The sequence below is a fragment of the Giraffa tippelskirchi genome, chromosome 12 (genome assembly GCF_054371585.1).
Source record: "Giraffa tippelskirchi isolate mGirTip1 chromosome 12, T2T-mGirTip1v1.2.pri, whole genome shotgun sequence".
Lineage (NCBI taxonomy): Eukaryota > Metazoa > Chordata > Mammalia > Artiodactyla > Giraffidae > Giraffa > Giraffa tippelskirchi.
The window spans coordinates 146,497,432-146,521,628 of NC_137286.1; the positions used below are offsets into that span (position 1 = coordinate 146,497,432).

At 40.4% G+C, this 24,197-nt stretch overlaps 1 long non-coding RNA gene across 1 annotated transcript; it reads left to right on the plus strand.

Annotated features, from left to right (window-relative positions):
• The first annotated feature begins 6,015 nt into the window (after window positions 1-6,015).
• Window positions 6,016-12,098, plus strand: LOC145530316 (uncharacterized). The gene is made up of 2 exons (XR_014071653.1): window positions 6,016-6,397; window positions 10,335-12,098. It is a non-coding gene; the product is annotated as an uncharacterized LOC145530316 (long non-coding RNA).
• The last annotated feature ends 12,099 nt before the right edge of the window (window positions 12,099-24,197 follow it).

Sequence of the window (24,197 nt, forward strand, 5' to 3'; positions counted from 1 at the left end):
CAGCTTAAAAACATTCTTCTTTCAATAGTTTAAACTTGGTACATTTCATAACCAAAGGCCAATCTTATTTGCAAAAAAAGGACAGAATTGCCCTGGTAATGACTCCTTGAATTCTGATTATTCACTTGATGCTTGGCCAAAATATCTTCAGAATGTTTCCTGTCAGCATCACTGAATGTCCCCAGGATTGTCAAAGTTCATTTTAAGCATCAATACAGATCATCAAATCCCATATATGGAATATTTTTGGCCTCAAATTTTTGATGATGAATAAGTAAAATTTTCAGGATATTAAGGTTTTTAATTTATCATTTATGAAATTATCATGGCTTCTCTATCCTACAAATAATTTTCAGTGAAAAACAAGTTCTAAGATGATTTGCTATAATGTGATGACTGCCATTATTTTATTGAACCATTTCTTGTTGGGGGTACAATCATGGATGCAGGCTATTTAAGTATTCTTTTCTTCTCCTGTTAATCCTCACACTAACACTCTATGGTACATCGTTTTTAATCCCAGGATACTTTGATATCAGAACCCTAGATGACCAATTGATATGGACAGATAGAACTAGTAACAGTTAGGAATATACACTCAAATATTTTACAACCTTTGTCTTATTGTTTGCTTAGATGAACTTTTGTGAAGTAAATATTCTGTTTACCTTTACAGACATTAAAAAGTTAAACATGAGACCAACTAAGAAATTTGGCCATAGTCACATAACTTACAAGTCAGGGAGCTACCATTTAGTTCCATGCTCATTCTACCTTTCTTCACAGTTCAGTCAACTCACCTCTAACCACTTAAATTCACTCCAAATCTTGATTCTCAATTAATGTTTCCAGAGCTCAGTGTTGAGAACTATTCCCTGGCTCAAAGTCATCATACAACCCATATTGCCTTCAAAGCGTCCTAAAACATGGCCCCTAAACTAGCTTTGCAAACTCATCAGCCATTCTCTCAGAATATACGCCACATTTTCCAATCAAGTTAAATGATTACCCCAGGACATAGTTTAGTGTGTCTTGCCACATATTCTTCTAATGCACTGGATACAGATGTTATTGCTCTCCTACTCTCCAAAATTCTGAGGTCATACTATTAATGCATTCATGCTTAGTCCTTCAGTTGTGTCCAGCTCTTTATGATCCTTTGGATTGTAGCCCACCAAGCTCCTCTGTCCACGGGATTTCCCAGGCAAGAATACTGGAGTGGATTGGCATGCCCTCCTCCAGAGATTGAATCCAGTTCTCCTGTGTCTCCTTCATTGCAGATGGACTCTTTAACTGCTGAGCCATCAGGGAAGTCCCATACTATTAATAGTAAGCATGTTTGTAAATTGCTTTGTGACAGGGTTAGGCTGGGCACTCTAAGGCTTGGCTATTATTCCTGACTATTCCTCTACTTCCTTCTTTTCCTCCATGTACATAACTCAGAGCATCTCACAATTCCAGAGACATGCACCAGTGTTCTCTCATCAGACTTTTGGATCCATCTAATACCACCTCACTCCCTCCAACAGCAACCTCACATATAGAGTCCCAACCCTATGCCTACTCTTTCCCTGGAATGAGGAAGAAGAAGGCGACATCAGTCACTTGTCAAGGATGCTTGAGATAGTAGGCTGCAGCCAGAAGGGACCAGCCCACTGGCTAGAGCTGCTATCCACCCTGCCCTAGGTCAAGCCCCTTCTTCTGAGGCCCACATCTAAAGACTAGCAGATGCCAGGCCTGGCCCTCTTCAGTTCAGTTCAGTTCAGTCGCTCAGTCTTGTCTGCAACCCCATGGACTGCAGCACACCAGGTCTCCCTGAACATCATCAACTCCCGGAGTTTACTCAAACTGATGTCCACTGAGTCAGTGATGCCATCCAACCATCTCATCCTCTGTCGGCCCCTTCTCCTCCTGCCTTCAATCTTTCCCAGCATCAAGGTCTTTTCAAATGAGTCAGCTCTTCGCATCAGATGGCCAAAGTATTGGAGTTTCAGCTTCAACATCAGTCCTTCCAATGAATATTCAGGACTGATATCCTTTAGGATGGACTGGTTGGATCTCCTTGCAGTCCAAGGGACTCTCAAGAGTCTTCTTCAACACCATAGTTTAAAAGCATCAATTCTTCAGCGTTCAGCTTTCTTTATAGTCCAACTCTCACATCCACACATGACTACTGGAAAAACCATAGCCTTGACTAGGCGGACATTTCAAAACAATTATGAAGGGCTATTCTGTTTCCAGAGCCTAATTTTCTATGTGTTGCAGTTTGGGTTTCTTGAGAAGCATAATCTGTGAGAGAGTTTTGCAGGGAAAATGTTTATTAAGACATGCCCTTGAAACCAAAACCAGTGGAAGGAAGGTGAGGACAGAATGAAAAGATACTCAATACCTTGAGCGTTTGTTCCTGTACAGACTGTGTACAGAGGCCTGGAGATTAAAAAGTTTCTGCTCAAAGCTTTAACAGTAAAAAAAAAAAAAAAAAGGTTTTAAAAAAGAGACTTAATTATGTCAAAGTGATAAAATTTCCATTTTTACATAACATTGTGAAGTTGCTGAATGTGGGGCTTATCTTGTGGTCCTCAGGACATGTTCAGGGGACAGAGGTCACATCCTAAGAATGTTATTCATATATAGATAGTCCCGACTCACAATGGTTCAGCTACAATTTTTTGACTTCACGATGTTGTGAAAGTGACAGAATTCAGTAGAAACTGTACTTCAGATTTTGAGTTTCAGTCTTCTCTAGGGCTAACAATTGGAGAAGGAAATGGCAACCCACTCCAGTGTTCTTGCCTAGAAAATTCCATGGACAGAGGAGCCTGGCTGGCTACACTCCATGGGGTCGCAAAAAGTCAGATACAATTGAGCAACTAACTAACTAACTAGGGCCAATGATATGTGGCACTCTACTCTCTTGTGGAGCTGGGCAGCGGCAGCAAGACATAGCTCCTAGTTAGCCACACGATCATGAGTCAACAATCTATATACTTACAAATACTCTGCACCAAGGCAACCATTGTGGTTTTCACTTTCAGTACAGTATTCATTAAATTACATAAGATACGCACCACTTTATTATAAAATAGGCTTTGTGTTAGATTTTACCCAACTGTAGGTTAATGGAAGCATTCAGAGCATATTCAAGGTAGGCTAGGTTAAGCTATGAAGTTGTGTAAGTTAGGTATATTAAATGCATTTTCAACTTAGATATTTTCAACTTATGATTTTATTGGCGGTAACTCCATTGTAAGTCAAAAAATATCTGCAGTTATGATTGAGGATGCCTGTTTGTACACTTGCTTGCTACCTGCCTCTGCCCCTAAGATGTTAAGTCTGTGAGGCCAGGGACATTTTACGATGGTCCAGCATCTGAGGGTTTGTGCAACATAAAAGTATCAACAGCTATTTGTTAACAATTGTTGAATGAGTTACCAAATTGCTTTTTCATGTGATGATGTGAATAAGAGCTATATATATGTATACCCAACCTGCTGTCTAGTGTTCATTTTTCATGGCTGTCTGCTCACAGTTTAAACAAATAAGGTAGAACACTGCCTTGAGATATTTTTGTTACATGATTATTTCCAGAATGGTGAAGGCTTAAAACTTAGGGTCAAGTCTGCAGGAAAAGTTGCTAAACTGGACGCCAAGAATGCCAAAATCCAGTTTATTTGGCACTGGAACACTAGCAAGAGAACAGATCAAAGTTTGGGCTATGTTGACCATGTACCATAAATGGCCTGGTGTCGCGTTCTACTAACCTACTAACTGCATGGCCCTTTCTGGCAGTACATCCCCTAACTGTCTTTCCTTCCACTACTGTAAATTAACATCTATATCATCAATATGGTTCATTTTGACCATTGGCCTCAATAAGAGAAAGAATATTAAATGCAGCAGAAGACATGTCAGGCTTTTTCCAGCAGCTTTGCAGGAAAACAGAAAGAATGATTGTAGACTAGCTTATATTCTTCCTATTATATTAAAACAATACTTTCCAATAACAAATATAATAATTGCTCAGGGCAGAAAAAAGTATGAAGTAAAAAATTCATACTTTCATAAAAGTATAAAGAAAGAAATTGTTCTCCTTATTCCCACTAACAAGAGAAAAGTATTTTTGAATATTTTGGTATTCTTAGATTTTTGTTACGGTATTTTACATGTGTGTGTTTGTGTGTGTGTGCACACATGCAGGTCAGGTCTGTATCTCTCTACAGTCTTTAAAGAATAAGAAATGGCCCTTTTTAATTTAGTTAACCAAACCAACTCTGCTTTGAGAGCCTTCACCTCAACGTTGGAGAGAACTGTAGTTTTCAGGACTCCTCAGCATACCCTTTTATCAAAGGTACCTAAGCATGTTTATCCAGAAAGCCTGGAAGGTGTCCGGCCTCCAGTTACCGTACTGCTCTTTATCACTGGGCCTCTGATCTAAAGGTCTGAAATCTGCTTCAGGGTGGACAGCTTCTCTAGAAGGGTAGCATTCTCTGAGCCAGGCTTAGTCATCTGGGAACTTGAGATCAGCTCCAGGATGTCTTCAAGGGGTTTCCATACTCACTCTTAATTATATTATATATTTGTATCTACTGCTTCCCGGGCCAGGGAGGCCCCCTGGAGAGGGGAATGGCTACCCACTCCAGCATTCTTGCCTGGAGAACTCCAGGGACAGAGTATGGCGGGTTACAGTCCACGGGGTCACAAAAAGTCAGATACCAAGAGCAACTGACACTTTCAGGCAAATTTACCATTCCTAAAAGAACAAATATTGAGCTATTCGTCTGGGCTTTCAGGACAATGTCATCTTTCTCTTCTTCAAAGATATGCTTTTATGAATCTCTTATTGGAGTTATTAATTTTCTTTGTAAATAAAAATATCTCCCTTTACCAAATGCAAGCTGATGGTTGCCTATCCCCCTGATTTCTGATGCAATACTTTTAGGTGTCTCTCTGAATGTCACCTGGTGCAGACTTCCTAGATGCTCTCCCTGTGCTGGGAGGGCTTCATCTAGAAGCCACGTTGCCACTGGAGATGGGCTTATCTCCAGCCTCAACTGTCTGAGTCTAAGAGCAAAGGAATAGTGTACAGACATCATCTCACACCTGTCACAAGATCAGAGGAGCTTCTGAGGAAGAGAGCACCAGGGCATCACCAACCTAACTCCACTCTGTGTCCATCAGCCCCCGAAACATAAATGCCAAAGTCAAAGAGTCACTCATCTCAAGGTCATCAAGCAGCGTGCGTACTGTTTCCCAGGAGGAGAAACCCCAGGGCCCGCTATATCCACCCAAGAGCAACTGAAGGGAGATGATGGATCTGCCCACCAACAGAGGGCACCACTGAAACGTCTAGGTGGGGAATCTTCCAGAAGAAGGAAGGCGAGAAGGTGGGGAAGGAGCGGAGGGCTCAGGGTGGAGGAGCAGCTGGTGTGTGGGGTGCTTCTCTCTCAGCAGCATCAACAGGGATGAAGGAACTCCACACAGGGCAGAGCCGGCTCCATCCTCAACCTCCCCACCTTCGACGGCAAGATGGCAGCGGGGGACGGGGGAGAGTGAGGCTCACCCCTGACAGACTCCAATGCTAGGAGGTGCACGAAGCATGAATCCCAACATGCGCAACAGCCCGCGGCCCAGCACTGACAAGGGAGCCCAAGCTGAGGCCACACACGGGGAGTGTGGGGAGAGGGCCCCACCCCCGCCACATCCCCACCGCAAACTCTCACCTGCGTCGTCCACGGTCGTCCTCTCCGAGGCCTCCCTCGATGCTCCCCAAGAGACGCCTGCGGCCCAGGAGAGCGGAGGCCCACATCAGGCCTCAGGTCTCCCCTAGAGGCCTTCCCGAGTGGCCTCCTTGGGAACCCGGCAACCACTGGCAGCCGTCGCCGCTCCTCTCCGCCTCTTCCTTCAGGAGGCAGTAGGGCCTCGTGGCCTTAGCTGAGGTGGAGCCCAGCGTGCCTCGGGGCACGGCCTCTGGCGTTTCCTGCCGCTTTCTGTGGCCGCGCTGCATCCTGGGAGGATGGGAAGCGAAAGCCAGGGGCCGAGGGGCCGCCGAGGCCACTGTTCCGGTCCCATGGACTGGACCTCCTCAGAGGGAGCTGAGTTCCGGAGAAAGGCAGGGACAGCCACAGGGTCGGCTCCAAACCTCTCAGGAGGCGACCCTGGGCCAAGGCCCCAGGCACAGTGGAAAGTGCCAGATATGGGGAGGATGGAGATTTAGCCACAGTGGGCCCCTGAGAGACTCCTAACGCCAGGACCGGCGGGGCGTCCCTGTCAGACATTGTGGGTTTTGTGTCCAAGGAGCCTGTGCCTTGCTCGGGGACGTAGGTTCCGTGCTGTAGCTGCTTCCCTTCCATCGCAATCACCTGGGGTTGCAACAGAGGCCATTTCCAGGGTGGGACAGGTGATGTATTTTCAACCTGATTCTTTGAAAGCAGGCCCAGAGGGGACTTGAGAGGGAAAGTGTAAGAGCTGGAAACCAGCTCTGGGAATACGTGATGTTGATACTCAAAGGTTAGGATGCACCCCGGAGGACCCTGCATGGAGAGGTCTTTCAGACGCACCCCCATGATTCAGACCACAGCGTTCCCAGGATCTGATCAAAGCCAGACCCCGGAGGCCGGCCACTGTGGCTTTCTCACCAGCTGTGTGATTGAGAGGAGGGCGGGTGTCCCCCTGGAGGGTATTCTCTGACTTCTGTTAATAACTGGGTTCCAAGAAAGGCCTGTTGTGGCCAGTGTCCTTCCCCTATGCATCCAGTTCTTCCCAAGAAGGATCCCAAGGTGGTGTAAGGAAGTGTTACACACGTGAAAACTAAGGTTCAGGAAAGTTTAGCTTTCTCTTAGCAGATGAAAGCATTGTTGTTGTTTTCCATTAATTGTTTATAGTACATACACACACTACTTTAGGTATAGTTGGGAGTTTTTACAAATGTTTGGTTATACCACCATCAAGATAGAGAACAATTCATCTTGGGAAAAAAACTGGTCTTATATTACCCATTTGTGTTGTACTTCAGTGGCAAAATGCAAAGGGGAACTAAAGAGCTTCTTGATGAGGGTGAAAGAGGAAAGTTAAAAAGCTGCCTTAAAACTCAACATTCAAAAAACTAAGATCATGGCATTCTGTCCCATCACTTCATGGCAAATAGAGGGGGAGAAGTGAAAACGGTGACAGATTTTATTTTCTTGGGCTCCAAAATCACTGTGGATGGTGACTGCAGCCATAAAATTAAAAGATGTTTACTCCTTGGAAGGAAAGCTATGAGAAACTTAGCATATTAAAAAGCAGAGACATCACTTTGCCTACAAAGGTCCAAATAGTCAAATCTATGATTTTTCCAGTAATCATGTATAAATGTGAGAGGTGGACCATAAAGAAGGCTGAGCACTGAAGACTTAACGCCTTCGAATTGCAGTGCTGAAGACTCTTGAGTCAATCCAGTCAATTCTAAAGGAAGTCAACTCTGAATATTCATTGGAAGGACTGGTGCTGAAGCTGAAGCTCCAATAGTTCGGCCACCCGATGCAAAGAGTTGACTCATTGGAAAAGACCCTGATGCTGGAAAAGATAGAAGGCAAAAGGAGAAGGAGGCGACAGAGGATGAGATGGCTGGATGGTATCACTGACTCAATGATCATGAATTGAGCAAACTTCGGGAGATAGTGAAGGACAGGGAAGCCTGACATGCTGCAGTCCATGGGGTCACAAAGAGTCAGACACGACTTAGTGGCTGAACAGCAACAACAACCCTGAATCACTGGTCTACTTTAGGTCTCTATTACTTTGCATTTTCTAAAATATCATTCAAGTGGAGCACTGTGTATGACTCCAGTTTGTAAACTTTGATGCCACATTTGTAAAATTGCATTAATTATACAAACTTTGTAGTGTTAATCTAAGTTCAGAATTTGTGACTTGGAGTAGAGCACATTATGTCCTCAAAACTGAGAGATCCCACTGTTATAAATCATGTCATTTTAGGTAAGATGCTATACTTAATCTTCATTTGCATGTTGGGAGGAATGATGGGGGTGTGTTTCAAATGAGAAATTAATAACTATGAAAATCACATAATCTCTGTACCACTAAGAAAACATAAATTGGCACTAAATGTAAGAGAGGAAAAAAAGCACAACTATACAAAAGAAAGATGAACAGAATCACTTATACCAGGTAAAGTAAAATTAATGGAACACATAACTGAAGAATTCAATTTAGTCCCATTAAGTATTCTCAAAGAAATAAGGGATTATAAGCCATTACAAAGAAACCAAGGATCATATTTGTATTAATTTGTTTTTATTATTAATTAATATTGATGAATAAATTAAAAAATTGGAAAGATTAGAATAAATTTAAAGACAATAATTCAGAGTTTCAAATCTTGATAGTTTTCTAGACGGTATCAGAAGGAGATAAAGAAATAGATAATGCAAAATAAAAGTTTAGGAATATTAAGGACAGAAAAAATGCATCAACGTCAACAAGGAGGGAGTACTCAAGGACAGAAAAAGAAAGAATTTTAAAGGAATGCTATCTTATAATTTCCAAGGATAAGAGAAAAATTGCCAGCTGATTTAAAAGCTTCAGAGTACTCAAGGCATCACACTTAGAAACAGCTTTGTGAAATTGAAGCAAATTAAAACAAGTATGTTTCAAAACCTCCAGAGGTGAAAGAACTCTTCCCTTGACAGAAAACAAATTCCAACAGATCAACCTCAACTTTCAATGGCAATTTTGATGGAGGAAGAAAATGAGTATTTTCAAGTGTTTAAGTAAATAGGTTTAAAACTATTTTTATATTCAATTCGATTATCACTGAATTAATAGTTAAAGGAAGCAACAGTTAGAACTGGACATGTAACAACAGACTGGTTCCAAATAGGAAAAGGAGTACATCAAGGCTGTATATTGTCACCCTGCTTATTTAACTTATATGCAGAGTACATCATGAGAAACGCTGGGCTGGAAGAAACACAAGCTGGAATCAAGATTGCCGGGAGAAATATCAATAACCTCAGATATGCAGATGACACCACCCTTATGGCAGAAAGTGAAGAACTAAAGAGCCTCTTGATGAAAGTGAGAGAGGAGAGTGAAAAAGTTGGCTTAAAGTTCAATGTTCAGAAAACTAAGATCATGGCATCTGGTCCCATTACTTCATGGGAAATAGATGGGGAAACAGTGGAAACAGTGTCAGACTTTATTTTTTTGGGCTCCAAAATCACTGCTGATGGTGATTGCAGCCATGAAATTAAAAGACACTTACTCCTTGGAAGGAAGGTTATGGTCAACCCAGATAGCATATTTAAAAGCAGAGACATTACTTTGCCAACAAAAGTCCGTCTAGTCCAGGCTATGGTTTTTCCAGTGGTCATGTATGGATGTGAGAGTTGGACGGTGAAGAAAGCTGAGTGCCGCAGAATTGATGCTTTTGAACTGCGGTGTTGGAGAAGACTCTTGAGAGTCCCTTGGACTGCAAGGAGATCCAATCAATCCATCCTAAAGGAGATCAGTCCTGGGTGTTCATTGGAAGGACTGATGTTGAAGCTGAAACTCCAATACTTTGGCCACCTGATGTGAAGAGTTGACTCATTGAAAAAGACTCTGATGCTGGGAAGGATTGGGGGCAGGAGGAGAAGGGGACGACAGAGGGTGATGGTTGGATGGCATCACCAACTCGATGGACATGGGTTTGGGTGAACTCCAGCAGTTGGTGATGGACAGGGAGGCCTGGCATGCTGCAATTCATGGGGTCGCAAAGAGACGGACATGACTGAGTGACTGAATTGAACTGAACTGAACACCATATCAGTACTTTTTTGTAAATCTGATAAACAAGCAAAATTTTTAAATGTACATATTATTCAAGGATATCTATTATTGTGATAATTCTGCAAAGGAATAGGAGAAAATGACTATCAGCAAATTAAGAGAAGGAAATGGCAACCCACTCCAATACTCTTGTCTGGGAAATCCCATGGACAGAGGAGCCTGGTGGGTTACAGTATATGAGGTCAAAAAAAGAGTTGGATATGACTTAGCAACCAAACAACAAGAGTGATACCATCTCCAAGGAGCAATGGGGACAGGATTGGAGAGTAGCCCACAAGACCCTCACTCTAAAGTACTAACATATTTAGCAAAGCTTTGATTCATAGGGTTCATTTTTTTCCCAGCATATTTGTTAAAACCAAATATTTATTACAGTTGCTGGATTTTCTCTGCTTAATGGACATTAACATACCAATTTTCATTAATAAACTATAACTGATCCTTAAACAGCACAGGTTTGAACTGCGCCAGTCCACTTATGTATGTGTTTTCTTTTTTTCCAGTAAATATAGTACTACATGGTCTGCAATTGGTTGAACGTGCAGAGTGGAACTGCAGACACGGGAAGCTAACTATGGGACTCAAGCATCATGGATTGTGGTATTCAAGTTGGCTCCTGGAACCAGTCCCCCTTGGACACTGAGGCAAGACTACACAGATTTTCAACTGCCTGGGTCATTGACACTCTTAACTCCTACATTGTTCAAGGGTCAACAGTACATGCTAGAGAAAAATTTACATTGTTGGTAATAGCCAAGAGTTTATAAGAGTTGAGGTGCATTGTTATGTCATTCTGAGACATTGTGCAGTTCTTTTTGATGGGTTTCAAGAGTTTGTGCCATTCTTTTTGCTGTTTTAAATATACTAACAGAAAGTTGCCAAAGTGGTGATAATGTGATAATGCTAGTGAGCCAAGGCACACACTTATTTTAGAAAGCAAAGTATACACAATAAAAATGTTGTGAGTGATGGAAAAATAACAAACTTTACTTGTTTGATTTCTCTTTGAATTTCTAAATAGTCCTATGCAAACTAATGTGTTCTTAGCTAAAAAGATTGTTTCATATACTAAATTGTTCTTTTACTTTTGAATAATTTTCATATTTAGTTCATTCTATTCAGGTTATTTATTTATTTAACAAATACATATTGAATTCCCCACAATGTTCCATGCATACAATACAGGTAGTAAATTTCTGGTTCACTATAAGTTGTTTTAGGCAGTTGTTGAATAAGTGATTTATGGATAAAAATGAATAAATAAATTACAAACTTACCAAAATTCATTCAATGAATAAGCATCAAAACTGGAACTTGAGCCCACTGTTCCGTAGCTGAAGCCTTTATATCTGAGCTGTCTTCATTTAACAGCTGTGTGAATTGTACCCTCACCTCAGGTTCTGGCTACTCTCTTCAGAACATACCATTATTACTTGTTTCTCCCGTTTACAGTCAGACTGCCCTATGCCTTAGAAGATTAGTTTAAATGAATCAGCATGTTTACTGACCTACCCAAAAGCCCAAGTGACATTGTTCCTCGTGGTTAGAGACGTACAGTAGAGTCAGGTGAAAGTTTACATCGACAAACACGCGGAGCGGTTGGAGGTGACAGATGGGGTGTCTGAGAGAGCGGGATGTGGCTAAATCTCATCACAGCATTTTAAAAATTACCTTTGAGACGTAGGTTGAACCAAGAGTCTAAAACTTTAACTGATATATGAAGATTGCCTCAGTAGTATTCTGGCATCTTCTACAAACCACATTAGTGAATCACTGGAGAGATGTTTTCATGTCAAGAAATGTACTGAGGGAATGTGAGGGCAAACTGCCTACCTTCATTTATGCCAAAGATACCGAATGTTCAAAATGCAAATAGACACAGTCCTTTCTCTGCATGCCTAACACTATGCAAATATAAACTTAGGAAAAGGCCCAATGTAATATGCAGCAGAAAAGTAAATAAGCAAGCACAGTCTCTTGACATATTTTGTGGTTCGGCAATACAAGTCTTTCTGTTTACAAAGGACTTCTAAAGTGTTGGTCTTCATGTTTATACTCTGCTGCAAGATTCTGTGTTGGAGGATTTTTTTTTTTTTTTTGATCTGGTGTGTTTTTACACAAAAGTCACATGAGATTACTGATCTAAAATAAATGTAACTATGTATGAGAACCTGAATGTATGGGTAATCTTTCATTATGTAGAGAGCAGCACTACTGGCTAATGTTTAATACACGCTAAAGGAAATAAAAATAATCAAGAAATTCAATTTAATAAGTGATGTTGTTACTAGAGCATGTTGAGTTGTAATGAATATTCACTGTTATTCTGGTTGATTTTACTATTTTCTAAATCATATTATTTCAGAAAGTTATTGCTTTGATTATTCAAAATATCTTCTTTAGAACATACAATGCTTACATAAAAAGCGTGTATACCAAAATAGTACAGTTTTCATTACACATGCATAAACACAAGAAATGTACAGGAAATAAAAATGTTCTAGAGACAGACATATCCAATTCAGAAGCAAAGCATGAGCATTTTTCTAAAGTGCAGTATCTCAAAAGGACAAAGCCTGTCTTATATAATATCATATATGTCACATATGGGCTTCCCAGTTGGCGCTAGTGGTAAGTGTTAGTCGCTCAGTCGTGTCTGACTCTGTGATCCCATGGACTGTAGCCCCCCCAGGCTCCTCTGTCCTTGGAATTCTCCAGGCAAGAATACTGGAGTGGGTTTCCATTCCTTTCTCCAGGGCATCTTCCCGACCCGGGGATCAAACCCAGGTCTCTCACATTGCAGGCAGATTCTTTATCAAGTGAGCTACAGGGAGGAACCCAAGAACCCACCTCCCAATGCAGGAGACTTAAGTAGGAGACATCAGTTCAATCCATGGGTTGGGAAGATTCCCTGGATGAGGGCATGGCAACCCACTCCAGTGTTCTTGCCTGGAGAATCCCATGGACAGAGGAGCCTGGCAGGCTACAGTCCATGGGGTCGCAGAGAGTTGGGCATGACTGAGTGACTAACACAGGCAAGTTAACAACAAGATACAATACAAATGAAAAACATTAATAATTTCCACTTCTACTACCTGGGTAAATTTCAGAGTACTGTCAGATCACTTTTGATAGTGTATGAGCAGATTAAACATGAGGGTAAATGTGGCCAGTTATATTCTTCTCTTCAGCACACGATTATCTATGAAAATTATACACATATGCACCTTGAGATGGAGGATCTCTTCCCCTATATTCAGACTTTCATCTCTTTCAAAAATGAGACAAATAGAACAGAAGTTTTCTAAAATAATGGCCTACTATGAATGAAGAGTATTCTCTTATTAGCTCCTTTAAATCTATTAATTCTATTTTGAAACATTCAGCTAAAAATGGGAAAGATAATGTAGCGAAAAACCAGCCAGTAGTGTAGCTTTGTAAGGAGTAATACCAACCAAAATTCTATTTTAGAATATGTGAAACTAAGCTTTACACCTAGCCATCAGTTCTACAGTACTCCACTGAAAGAAAAAGATGCACCAGTACCTGAAATTGTCAGGTAAAATTCAGAAATATTAATTATTAGAAATATTCTTCACTGCTTAAGACCATAAATATAACATGCAATGCTACTAAGTCCTGGTGCATCTACTGATGCTTATGTAAAAGAAGCAAAAAGTCCAGCTTTTGGCTAGTATTAAAGCAGTTGGCATTAGAATAAATCTAAAAGACAACTTAAATTAGGTATGTAAGATTTGATTAGTGAATTAAAGTAAATCATCCTTATTCACACATGTGAACAGCTAGGTTATATCTTGTAAGATATTCCTCTTATAAGAGATAGTTCTCTCTTTTTCTAAATGTTGGCTATTTACTGGCAAGTGAACTCAGAGGGCCAGATGGCCAAAGCCATACGAGATCATTAGACAGTTCCTGTTAAGATTTTGGACAACAATTAACAGAAGCTCAGCAGGACTTCCCCACTGTTGACCCCTAAAGGGTGGCTAATCAGCAGCATATGTGTTTATTTATACCAGCAGGCCCTTTTAATTAACAGCTCTGAGGTGTGTACTTTGGGGAATTTAGTACAGTATATTAGGAAAAAGTTCTGACAAGGCCCAGTTAAAAAGTATAAATCATATTAAAATCGAAGAGGGACCGTAACAAAAATCTCAACAGGTCTAGTCACAGTATGGACGGAGCAATTATGTAGATGATCCCAGCAAAATTACCTTTTGGTTGGTTCCAAGAGTTGCTCCCATTTTCACTCTCTCACTCCAGTCTCGACAAGTTTCCATCATCTGTGGTGCTGCCCTGGCACTTGGAAGTTTCCTACAGTTACTGAATCATTATCCCCTCCATGTTGTTGTTGTTCAGCTGCTCAGTCCTGTCTGACTCTTTGTGACCCCCTGGACTGCAGCACACCAGGCTTCCCTGTCCTTCACTAACCCCTAGAATTTACTCAAACTCATGTCCACTGAGTCGATGATGCCATCCAACCACCTCATCCTCTGTTGTCCCCTTCACCTCCTGCCCTCAATCTTTCCCAGCATCAGGGTTTTCCAAAGCGTCAGCTCTTCGCATCAGGTGGCCAAAGTATTAGAGCTTCAGCATCAGTCCTCCACGCTCCTTGCAATTAGATCCCTTATCAGCCTCGATCCAGGGATCACTGTAGATATCAAGTGGACCTCAGGGTATATGCACAGCGTCCTTGAGGCAGTGGAGCACTGAAGACATAACAGGAATATTACCTCTTTATTCAAAAGATGGACTTGGTGTAGTTAATTTCCTTTCCACGACAGGCATCACCAACACAATGGACATGAGTTTGAGCAAGCTCCTGGAGACGGTGAAGGACAGGGAAACCTGGCGTGCTGCAGTGCATGGAGTCAGATACGACTGAACAACGGAACAACAACAACGACCAGAGAAAGTATTTGCTCAGTCGCTTCAGTTGTGTCCGAGTCTTTGCGACCCTGTGGACTGTAACTCACCAGGCTCCTTTGTCTATCCAATTCTCCAGGCAAGAATACTGGAGTGGGTTGTCATGCCCTACTCCAGGTGATCTTTCTGACCAGGGATCAAATTCAAGTCTCCTGCATCTTCTGCATTGCAGGCAGGTTCTTTACCCACTGAGCCACCTGGGAAAGTATATTGAAAGATTATGTAAGTTTCTTTCATGGTCTTAGCCTAATGTTAAAATGCTTCCCTGGTGGCTCAGATGGTAAAGAATCTGCCTGCAATGCGGGAGACCTAGGTTTGATCAGGATGCCAATTCTACGAGTGGGTTTGATTCCTGTGTCTGAAAGATCCCCTGGAGAAGGAAATGGCAACCCACTCCAGTATTCTTGCCTGGGAAATCCCATGGACAGAGGAGCCTGGCAAGCTACAGTCCACGGGGTTCAAAGAGTCGGACATGACTAAAGCTTAATTCTTTAAGAATGTGAGATATGGGAGAATGGCATGGAAGCATGTAAATTATCATATGTGAAACAAATCGCCAGTCCTGTTTAATGCATGATACAGGGCGCTCAGGGCTGGTGCACCGGGATGACCCAGAGGGATGGGATGCGGAGCGAGGTGGAGGGGAGGTTCTGGAGGGGAACACATGTACACCCATGGTGGATTCATGTCAATGTATGGAAAAACCAATACAATATTGTAAAGTTAAAAAATAGAAAATAAACTAATTAAAAAAAAAAAAGAATGTGAGATATAGTTGAAGACTGATACATGCAGAAGTAAAAACACCATCTTCAATACCAAATTTACTCTGGTAGAAGTTATTGAATTATGACTGTCATAAACAAGGTGGCCCCATGCCAAGAACTCCATTAATCTTGACCACATGAGTTTCTGAAAAGCATTGGACCTATGTTCAAGGTCTCCAAAGGTAAAAATACCAGTAATAGTAGTTATACAAACACAGTAACATAAACCAATGTTCTAATTATTCACTTTAATTTATTTCAGAATGTTTGCTTAATTTCAGCCTCAATAAAATAATTTATATTCAGAAAGTACCTCTGAACATCATATTGGTTCTGATCTTTATTCCGTGTATCGGTCTTTGAGCTTTGATCATGCATCTCATTTCCACATTTTTCAAATTTATTTGCTATCTAATATCTCATTTCATTCTGGCAGTACCTGCGGGAAAGTGTCAAAGCAGATATTATTGTCCTTATAGGTGAGAAAGGAAGAGAGAGTCCTACAAATCTCATAGCATACTAAGGGATTTCAACCCAGGATCCTGATTCTGTGAGCAACGTTTTCCTTGCAGGAGAGCTTCTGTGGGAAACTGCAGTATCCCAGACTTCTAGGATACATACAGATTTACTTGAGGTACTAATCATTTCCACATTTTTAAATCATGAAGAAGTTATACACAATACTAATAAAATGCTTTTATACTATGGTTAAAGTCCCAAAAGCATTCTCCAGGTATTCATTGCTATTATGTCAGATAAGTTTTGTAAGATCCACCTGCCATATTTGATGGATAACATTCTAGTATTGTAATTCAAACATGCGTTTTCAAACTGAATAAGAACCTTATGTTGCTGACTTTGCTTGTGATTAAATAACTGTTAATGAGTCCAAGGAATAAAGCTATATATGATGGTTTAACACTTGGTAACTGGTATCCCAGCATTTTTACCACAATAATAATAAATTTCACTTGATAGTATATTTGAAGGAAGATGATAATTTAATGAACCATTAATATAAAACAAAGCACAGAAATCTGAATGCTAAAAGATCCAATTTTTGATGATTTTATTGCATACTGAATTTCTTAAAAAATAAGACAATTTAAAATCTTTTCCTGTATAATGCCCTCACCAAATCACTAAATAAGCTATAATTGCATGAATCATCTATAAAATGCTTCAGTTGAGAAAGAGATGGGAAGAGAGCAGGTAGGTATGCATCTTAAATGTGTGTGATACTTAAAGAAAAGATATTGTTACTTGGGGTGATACCATGACTGATTAGATCTAGATTTTAAATTGTATTTGAACAAGTTATTATTTTTACTTAAAATGGAATGAATACTAAGACAATACCAAGATGTTCTGAACAGGAACACCCTGTTAACACAGCTGCTATATATATGTTGCATTCTACAGAGACTGAACTGTATATATTATTGCATTTTAAAAGAATAGACATAAAGAATGATGTCATAGTATAACTGTGGCAACTATGCCACACATCACAGTAGACAACTCAAAAATTTTAGGAGGCTCATTAGAACCATACTTGTATCAAATAATGATGGTGAGCCTTCATCTTTTAGTCTGTGATTACATTTTAAATTCATTGCCTTGCAGTTTTAGAGGCTGATTAGTAATATATGAGAATTCTATTTTTTGTATTATAGTAGACCAGTTTACACCACAGAGTCAGAGGCTTTAAATAATGTTAAGAATTTTAGCAATAGTCTAGTCAAAGTCGTTTAATATCTTTGGGACTTCAAGTTCTTCATTTTAATTTAGTAACTTAACCAAAAGCCTACAACTAATTCAGGCAGAGCAAAAACTGAAATTGAGGTCAAATGACCTATCCGGTATATTTTCAACCACTCTACAGTATGCCCTGAATATTAGGTGACCCATTAATTGCTGAAGGTCTTAGAACTAGGTAAGTCAGATAGTACCCTTTACATTATAAACTTAAAGGGAAGATAATCCCTTCACCAATGGTGGGAAACTTGAGATAATCTTATGTAGAAAGTAAATGGTCAAAAGCTCTCAATATATTATATATTTTTGAAAGACAAAATTTTGATAAAATATAATTTTCAGTGGAAGTAAAACTTTGTCAAATAGATTTTGGACTTATTCTCCTAAGTGTTCAATTATGCCTTTGTAGTTAAATATGTTTACTTAAAAATTGGCATGTTCTTTTCAGGATGTAACTTTTCCAACATTTTTCATTCCTTCCACGTGTGTGAGAACTTTTAAACACAAAAATTGTGGTGGCAAAGATAAATAGAAACATGGAAATTAGCAACATACTTTTTATGCATATTTCTTGGAATTTACCTCTTCCATAGTCAAAAATAGACATGAGCTTGAGTAAACTCCAGAAGATAGTAAAGAACAGGGAAGCCTGGCGTGCTGAAGTCCATGGGGTCAGAAAAAGTTGGACACGACTTAGCAACTGAACAACAACAATAGTCAAAAAGCATTTGTTGCAACAAAGTTAGTAACGATAGTGAGATGATATAACTTCTTTAAATTGTACCATCAGGTATTAATTTTAAAGACCAAAGATGCACTGAACTCACTTCAGTTGATAGAGTTTATTTTAAAGCCACATGAAAAATAAATAGAAGATAGGAAACTAGCTTAACAGAGGCACAGACAAGCCTCAGTTAAACCAAATTGTGATGGATGCAATACATGTATGGCCATAATGGGGAAAAGATGTGATTTGCCTCAACAGAAGTCATCTTCTGCTTCCAACACTGACCCTTCTGTCCATGGGATTCTCCAGACAAGAATATTGGAGTGGGTTGCCATTTCCTTCTCCAGGGGATCTTCCCCACCCAGGGATTGAACTGGCATCTCCTGCATTGCATGCGGATTCTTTACCGCTGAACCTAATCCATAATAACATACCACTAATAAAAATATCCTTGAAGCAAACTTCATCCACTGAAGTACTGTTTATGAAATGGATGGTATTTCCTTTTGATTCATGTTTAAATTTGGGGCACAGTTTTCACTTTTCCATTTTGTTTCCTTACTAATGAGTGTGAGTACTGGCACAAAGTATGTACCCAAGTCAAAGAATGAAGTTATCACAGTCACACCTGCTTCCATTGTTAGAGTTGGTATCTCTTGTCTTAAATTACAACTCACACTTTTTTCCTACATGAGGCTAGCAGGATTGCATGGGTGCTATATACTGCAAGACAGATTATCATATTTTTCATTTTTGTCTTGGTCAGAGAATGAGTGGACCTTATCATTAGCTCTTCCATTGATTTTTAGCTGAGTATCTAGTCTTCATTGATTGACAGCATGGCTATTAATTACAGAAGCACTCAAAGCTGATATAATTTAGGTATTTTGCTGATGACTGCTTTTTGAGTTTTAGCATTCTTTAGGCTTAAAAGTCCTGAAAAAGTAATGTAAAACACACTGTTTTCTACTGGAATTTTGTTAGAAAAAATGTACTATAAATATATGCAAAATATAAAGTATAAAACTGAAGTAATTATTTAGATAATATAGGCAAAGAAATGCTACATCCAAATAATTGAAATAGTACTTACAGTAGATTTTAAACTGTTCAAAACATTCATTTTTATTTTATTAACAGCTTAAGGAATACTTCATTGTTTTATTCATTACATGATGGCTAAATGTTACCCAAATTGTTAATAAATCTGCTAGCAACATCAGCACACCTAGTTTTATTTTATAAGGGACTTTACTCGAAAGAATTGGAAAAAAATATGCAATCATTGAAAATGTACACTGAATTATTCTAATATGTAAATGTGCTATTACATTTGTTATCTTAGTAAACCCCAGCTATGTTTTAAACCAGGAAAAATTAAAATGAAAATTTCTGTATTAACTCATATGATCAAGTTAGAGGTTTTTATCAATATTAAAAATTTTCATTTGGAATTTAAGGCATTGTCATTGTTACAAACAGAAAGTATCTCAGAAGTATTATGTGTCTATTATATAAATAAAATCATGAAGAATAAGCCAGTTATAGGTTAAATTGTGTCCTCACCAAAATGTGAAGTCCTAACCTCCACTACTGTAGCATATGTCCTTAGTTGAAAATAGGCCCTTGCAGGCATACTTAATTACAGTCTAATGACATCATACTGAAGTTGAGGGGTCTCTCATCTGGTATGACTGTGTCCTTATAAGTAGCCGGCATGTGGAGGTGGGGGCTTCCCAGGTGGCACTAGTGGTAAAGAACCCGCCTGCCAATGCAGGAGACGTAAGAGACACAGGTTCGATCCCTGGGTCAGGAACATCCCCTGGAGGAGGGCATGGCAACCCACTCCAGTACTCTTGCCTGGAGAATCCCATGGGCAGAGGAGCCTGGTGGGCTACAGTAGTCCATAGGGTAGCAGTCAGACACAACTGAAGCGACTGAGCACGCAGGCATCTGCTAGAGATGCATCTACAAGCCAAGAAACCCGGAAGATTGCCCATAAGCCCCCAGAAGGTAGGAAGAGATGAGACGGGATTATACCCTGTAGGTTTCAGAGGGAGCTTGGCCCTGCCAACACCTTGAGTTTGGACCTCTAGCCACTGGAATTGTTAGACAGTACATCCCTGTTGTGTTGAGCCATCCAGTTTGTGGAACTCATTACAGGAAACTAGTACAAAGTCCTTCAGCAGTGATTATTAATAGTAGCACCTATCAAATTGAAGACACTGTGTGAAATGTTAGAGCAGTATCAATGGATCTGAGTATTCCTCTCCACCTCAGTGGCATATTACTGGCGATTTAGTACTTCTTGTTAATGGCCTGTTGCATGTAAGATAAAGTCATATTGATAACGGTATGAAGAAACCTTTGGGTTCGTGTTGAGAGGCCAAATCGCAGGCCCCTCTCCACTAGGTCCTTTGAAAAGAACGTCTTTTTCAACCTTGTTTAGGTCCCTCAGTGAGACTCACCATTTAGAAAAGACGCCAGTCTGCAAAATAAGCATACTGACAGTGAAAAACAGCAAAAACAAAGTAAAGGTAAGACAGCAATGACCTGGTTGGAAAAGGCAGGATAACTTACTGAAGATGATGACCCTCAGCTAGGCTTTAAGAATGAATACAATTACTCCATGAACGAGGGTGGGGGGGTGAGGGTGGGGGGGGGGCATTCCGAGGGAGGAAAATGTTGGGAGCCTCCGTATTCATCCAGATAACTTAAAGCTTCAGTCCCTGCGCCTCTCAAGGTCTCACTCCAGGTTCCAGCTTGATGTCCAGATTTCACGCTTTGCAACAGCTGACAAGTTTTAAGTGAATATAGAATAGCATCGTTTATTAAATCAGTATTTCTCAAACATGAGCATCTGCCAAAATGACAAGGAACTGCAAATATTAGGGCCCTTGGCTGGTTGGCAGCAATAGAATAGATCCTTCCCTAACATCAGCAGATAGAAAACATGGTCCTTCCCCTAACCTCCCTCCCGTGTCTCCTTGCTCACTATCTCGGCATCTTCCCTGCAGGGAGACATCGCTGATCAGTCACAAGTCACTTCACTGCTGACAAGGGCGCAGCTAACAGTGGTCATCTCAGCACCCAGGCGACCACTGTCAGTCAAGGGTGGTATGTGTGTGCGTGCGTGTGCATGCATGTTAGTATAAAGGGGATGTGGAGGTCTCACAACTGTAGATTCCTTCAGAAGTGAAAGATACAGTGGGTAAGGATCTCAAGGATGAGAAAACATAGAAAGAGAGCACTGTTTCATATGAAGTTGAGAGAAAACACAATTTTACTTCCTCCAAAATATATGCTGTCTGCTAGTGCTAAAGAACCTGCCTGCCAGTGCCAGAGATGTAAGAGACGTGGGTTTGATCCCTGGGTGGGGAAGATCCCCTGGAGGAGGAAATGGCAACCCACTCCAGGATTCTTGCCTGGAGAATCCCATGGACAGAGGAGCCTGGCGGGCTACAGTCCATGGGGTTGCAAAGAGTCGGACACGACTACACGGAAAATGTTTTACTTGTTTACGGAAAGATTTTGAGAGACTTCATGTAATCCGAGCACAGCTAAACCAGCATTAGCAGCTGACACCAGCTTGCTTTCACAAGTGTGTTTAATATAGCATAACTGATGGATTTGGGTTTCAAAATAAGGAGCGTTTATCAGTCTAGCACCCCTTCCTCCTTCCTCTTCCCTATCACACCGTCAACTGCGAGTGGGGTGGCTTCCAGGGGTCAGTCCCCCAGACAGCTGTTCTCCGTCAGCAAAGCTGCTGGTGGTGTGTCAGGCCTGTGAGCTTGCTGCCTAAACAGATGTGGTGCTGGGTGGGTACTAGTCCAGTTTTCTCCTAATATTTTAATACGAAACCGGTTACTATGCGGGAATATGTGCAGAGAATGAAGTACACTGAACAAAATGAGGGCTATGAGTTAGAAGAGTCCACGAATTCTTTCAGCTGCTTGAGTATAATCACAGAAAGTCATGTATTTTTAAATTTATTTGCTTTTTAATTGAAGGATAACTGCTTTACAGAGTTGTGTTGTTTCCTGTCAAACCTCAACATGAATCAGCCGCAGGTATACATATGTCCCCTCCCTTTTGAACCTCCTTCCCATCTGCTTCCCCACCCCACCCCTCTAGGTTGATGCAGAGCCCCTCTTTGAGCTTCCTGAGCCATGTAGCAAATTCCCGTTGGCTGTCTATTTTACATAGGGTAATGTAAGTTTCCATGATACTCTTTCCATTCATCTCACCCTCTCCTCCCCTCTCCCCATGTCCGTAAGTCTATTCTCTATGTCTGTTTCTCCATTGCTGCCCACAGCAACCAGAGAAGAAAAAGAAATAAAAGGCATATATTTTTATCCCTACTTCTCTAACTCTAAGCCATACAAAGAGAAAACATTTCAATGTATGAGGAAAATTCAAGTACAACTAATACAGCAAAGTGCCACCTTTGTTCAGATACTGTTTTCTGCACACAGTGCTGGCAAGCTACCTTCCTGGGCCCCATGCAAAATAAAAGGTGGGGCCCCTCGCTAAAGAAATTATTAAGAATATTGAGACGGCAATAACAGAGCATTGAAGCAAGTGTGGACCCTTTGAGGGGGGCCTGTGGGACTGCATAGGTCCTGCCTCTGTGGAGCTGGCTCTGTCTTCATGGTTAGACCTGCCACAGTCTATGTTCATTTCATCACTGCTGGATCTGGTATTTTCGTTTACCAATGACCTTGTCTCTTTTTCACCAAATGATAGATGAACTCCTTCCCCCTTTATTCAGTCTTACTTGACAGTGAGGAGAAAAAAAGTCAAATCCAGTTTTCAATATATTTACTATTGATGAATGTTCAGTTTCTTCCTAGACAGAGAGGACACCTAAAGTAAGTTTAGAATTCCATGGCTTAAAAGAAAAAAGATGATATAAAAGACTAGAAAATGAATTATAAACATCTTAGACATATTTAATGTATAATAATAATGTATTAAGCAGTAATTCAGAAATGACTTTAAATGGTATGTTTATGTTATTTTTCACTTATTTACCATTTCTTTGTCAGCATTGTTGAATAGAGAAACACTATCCCCAGTTATTAAAAACATGAAATTTCACAAGCCAAATGTATTCCAATATATCAGTTTTGTCCTGATTGATATGCAGGTATGGACTCCTTTAGTATTTCATTCTAAAAATCCAATTGCATGTAGAACCTATTGATTTTGAGTTCTTTGTCAAGAGCAAACAATTAATATCCAAATTATTTAAGCTGGCATGCATATGTTAACTTTTCCTGACAACTTTTTTGAGATATATTTTATATGTCATAAAATTCACACATTTGAGGTATACAATTCAGTGATTTTAGTAACTTCAGCAAGTGGAGCAACTATCATCAAAAATTAATTTTAGGGACTTCCCTGCTGGTCCAGTAGCTAAGACTCCATGATCCCAATGTAGGGGGCCTGGGTTCAATCCCTGGTCATGGAACTAGATGCCACATGCTACAACCAAGAGTTAGTATGCCTCAACTGATAGATCCCTCATGCCACAAATAAGACCTAGCACACCCAAATAAACAAACAAATTTTAAAAAGTCAGTATTAGAATTCTTTCATTCTTCTAATAGGCTTCCCTGGGGGCTCAGACAGTGAAGAATCCACCTGCAGTGTGGGAGACCTGGGTTCGATCTCTGGGTTGGGAAGATCCCCTGGAGTGGGGAAAGGCCACCCACTCCAGTATTCCGGCCTGGAGAATTCCATGGACTGTATAGTCCATGGGGTCGCAAAGAGTCAGAAACGACTAAGCAACTTTCACTTTCACATTCTTCTAATAACATCCCCCATACCCATTTACAGTAAATCCCAATTTCTACCTGGAGCCCCAGGCAACCACTAGCATTGGTCCTTGTTCTTGAATTTAGAGACAGGATTTAATGGGTTTACATCACAATTTCTCTTTTTCGATAGAAGAGTAATTGCTAGTTATTTCTCACAGTAAATTTCATATGTTTAGGGATTCTAAAGGATTTTAGAACCCAAACGACAATAAGTCATCAAGGACAAAACGTCTTAACACCACTTAAAGCAAAACTGAGGCCCTAGTTCATTCAGAAGGCTCCAAATTGTGAAATGTGAGAGTTGAAGATAAATGTTCTTTAGTGACATAAATCTTGACTTTCAGT